This window comes from Silurus aristotelis, assembly GCF_946808225.1.
Source record: "Silurus aristotelis genome assembly, contig: scaffold_170, whole genome shotgun sequence".
NCBI lineage: Eukaryota > Metazoa > Chordata > Actinopteri > Siluriformes > Siluridae > Silurus > Silurus aristotelis.
The window spans coordinates 13,280-17,500 of record NW_028149059.1 but is presented as its reverse complement, the minus strand read 5'-3'; positions in this window follow the sequence as shown (position 1 = coordinate 17,500).

Below are 4,221 nucleotides of genomic sequence, written 5' to 3'. Positions count from 1 at the left end.
AGGTAAAGGGGAGGGGGGAGAGGGAAAGGGGAGAGGTTAGAGGGATGGAGAAAGAGGAGGGGGAGAGGGAAAGGGGAGGGGGGAGAGGGAAAGGGGAGGGGGAGAGGGGGGTTAATTAGGGTGATCTATAAAATATATAAATGAAAAAATAAATAAACCTAGAAAATGTAATTCAGTGTTTGTATTATAATTTAGTCTCTGTTCATGATATTTATGACTTCACATGTTCACTTAGTTTATATATATATATATATATATAATGTTCATATAATTAATTTTATCATATTAATGTTCTTTTAAAAAACATATTTTATTGAATTATTTATATATATACATATACTACATGTCGTTTTTTTATATGTACAGTTTCTAGCAATCACATGATTTTCTTGTTTACATGTCCGAGTGTGACCTTCTGATCTACACACAGCGTCAGATTGTTCTCACAGTCTATGATGTATATTTTCTTGTTTTTCTTCACTGTCCTTTCTAAAGCTTCTGTCCTCCACAGCTGGGTGGTCTCACGTCCAGCTCCACGTGTTTTGTCGTGTTGTTTTTGGCTCTAGATGAATGCAGTGTGTACGAGAAAGAGCTTCTCACCTCTCCATCAGATGTCTGTATCTGTTTGTACATTTCATCAAAATAAAAAGCTTCTTGTGTCCTTCAGGATTCATAACGTCCATCATTACAGGGGTGAAGGCATCAGCAGCTGTGCAGGATTAAAATGGAACAGAACCCTACCTAGATGTAAAGCTAATATATATATATATATATATATATATAGTCAAAGGTAAGTGGGCACCTGGCCACAAGATTGGAGTGTGGTTTTTTTTTTAACATCCCAATAAGCTCCACTCTTCTGGGAAGATGTTCTACTAGATGTTGTGGAGATGTTGTGGAGATTCATTTAGCGAAAAAGGCTAATAGTAAAGTCAGGTACTGTGTAGGTGAGAAGGTGAGGAGGCTCCTAGGGTGCAGTCAGCGTTCACGTTCATCATGTTCAATAGTGTTCGAGCTCTATAGCAGGAGATCTTCCAACCCATGCAAAGCAGATCTTCATGGAGCTGGATTTGCGAACGTTTGTTTCAAGACAGAAAACACTCAGAATTTGACCTTTCTTACTAAAGAACATCATCTTACAGCTGTTTGAGTGAGCAGATGGACTGCGCTGTTCATTATAAAGTTTTAGACTCTTAAATAGTTAAATGTGAAAATTAAAACCATAAATGTTCATAAAATTCCATAAAAACAACCAATAATAGTTTAGCAACAGTTTTTCAACCCAGTCATCAGTTCACACAGACCAGGAACATTGGAGGTGTTTAAACTGTTCTATCATGGTGTGGATGGAAAGAGAAATGGTGTAGGGGGGATTCTGAAGGAAGAGTACAGTAAGAGTGTAGTGGAGGTGAAGAGAGTTTCTGATAGGGTGATGAACATGAAGCTGGAAGTTGAAGGCGTGATGATAAATGTCATCAATGCTTATGTTCCACAAGTGGGTTGAGAGATGGAGGAGAAGGAACAATTAGATTCAATTCAATTCATTTTTATTTGTTTTGCGCTTTTAATAATAAACATTGTCTCAAAGCAGCTTTACAGTTCTTTATAAGTGTAAGTTTGTCCCTGATGAACAAGTCGGTGGAGACTGTGGTGAGGGAAAAACTCCCTGAGATGCATAAGGAAGAAACCTTGAGAGGAACCAGACTCAAGAGGGAACCTCATCCTCATCTGGGTTCCACCGAATGTCCATTTATTACAGATAAACGATGCTGAGGTGCAGTGATGGAGATCAGAACAAACTGTAGTCCTGAGTCAGTGTAGCAGACTGTTGACATTAACTACAGTCCAAATCCATCCTCAAAGCTCCAGGGTTTCATGGAACCACCCAAGGCATTGAGGAGAAACTTCACCAGCTGCACAGAGTGGACCTCCAATCGAAGAAAACATCATCCAGAGGCAGACCTGGACGAAGTGGAAAGATTTGAGGAGGGAAGAGGGGTGACAGGGAAAGAGAGAAAGAGGGAGAGAGAGAGAGAGAGAGAGAGAGAGAGAGAGAGAGGTGATGGGGAGAGAGAGAGAGAGAGAGAGAGAGAGAGAGAGAGGTGATGGGGAGAGAGAGAGAGAGAGAGAGAGAGAGAGAGAGAGAGAGAGAGAGAGGTGATGAGGGGAGAGAGAAAGAGAGGGAGAGAGAGAGAGCGAGAGAGGGAGAGAGAGAAAGAGGGAGAGAGAGGGAGAGAGAGAGAAAGATAAAGAGAGAGAGAGAGAAGGTAACACAGACATGAGGATCTCAGGGATAAGAGACGACCCACCACACCGCCATTAACAAATCTGAGTGAACGTGTGAGAGTGAGGAGACGACAGCATACAAATATCCCAGTTCACCAAACACTCGATATCCATGATCCCTCCAGATCTGCTCCTTTACCTCACAAACACCTACTGACTAAAGACTCCACTAAATAAATATGTGTTCAGCCTCGACTTGAACACTGAGACTGTGTCTGAGTCCCGAACACTGATTGGAAGGTTGTTCCATAACTGTGGGGTTCATAAGAGAAACATCTGCCCCCTGCTGGAGTCTCCATTATTTGAGGTACCAACAAATAGCCTGCACCTTTTGATCTAAGTAGGCGTGGAGGATCATCCTGGTACAGAAGTTCACTCAGATACTGCGGCGTGAGAGCGTTAAGTGCTTTATACGTCAGTAGTAGTATTTTATAATCAGTGTGAGATGTAATTTGGAGCAGTGTAGATGATTAAAACAGGGCTGATGTGATCATATTTTCTAGATCTAGTGAGGACTCTTGCTGCTGCATTCTGAACTAACTGAAGCTTATTTCTGCACTTACTCCAACACCCAGACAGTAAAGCGTTACAGTAGTCTAATCTAGATGTTACAAAAACATCAACTAGTTTTTCTGCATCCTGTAACAACATCATATTTTTAATTTTAGCAATATTTCTAAGGTGAAAGAAGGAGATCCTGGTGATATTATTCACGTGAGACTCAAAGGAAAGACTTGGGTCAATAATCACACCAAGGTCTTTGACTGCTGTACACACTGAGACAGAAACACCATCCAGAGATGCTACGTAATCAGAAAGTTTACTTCTAGCTGCATGTGGTCCTAGTAAAAGTACTTCCGTCTTATCTGAGTTGAGCAGAAGAAAGTTATCAAGCATCCACTGTCTAATGTCCTTTACACACTTCTCAACATTGTTAAGCTGATCTCTCTCATCTGGCTTTGCTGAAATATACAACTGTGTATCATCAGCATAGCAATGGACGTGAATACCATGTTTATGAATAATTTCACCCAGAGGCAGCATATATAAAGAGAAAAGCAGAGGGCCTAAGACAGATCCTTGAGGAACACCAAACTTTACCTCAGAGAGTGTGGAGAACTCACCATTTACATCAACAAACTGTTTGCGATCAGTCAAATAAGACCTGAGCCAGGAGAGAGCTGTTCCCTTTATTCCTACAACGTTCTTAAGTCCAGCAAGCAGGAGATGATGATCAATGGTGTGAAAAGCTGCACTGAGGTCGAGCAAAACAAGTAAAGAGACAAAACCCTGATCAGAGGCCAATAACAGGCATTTACCACCTTAACTAGCGCCGTCTCTGTGCTATGATGAGGCCGAAATCCTGACTGATACATTTCATAAATGTTCTTCCTCAGTAGATGTGAGCAGAACTGCTGTGCTACAACCTTTTCTAAAATCTTGGAGATAAAGGGGAGGTTTGATATTGGACTGTAGTTGAACAGCTGACAGGGTGAAGGTCAGGTTTCTTAATTAGTGGGTGGATAACTGTAGTTTGAAGGATTTTGGTACAAAACCAGTGCTAATGGAAGATTTTTTTATTATTTTAAAACAGTTTCAATTCCCTCTGGAATGATCTGTTTGAGGAAACTTGTAGGTGAGGGATGGAGAATGCAGGTTGATGACTTTGATGAGGAAATGAAAGAAATGAAGTCATTCTCTTGAATAGGAGTAAAACTTTGTAATTGATGGTCTGTTATAATGACACTGCTGTCTACAGGGTTATTTATAAAATAGTTTGGATTTATTTTAATCTTCTGAATTTCTGATGTTTTCAACTTTATTATTAAAAAGTTGATGAAATCATTACTGCCTATTGATGGTGTGCATGTCAGTTTTATTTCCTGTTGATTTTGCTGCAGTACAGAATAAAAATCTCGGATTCTGCTTGTTATT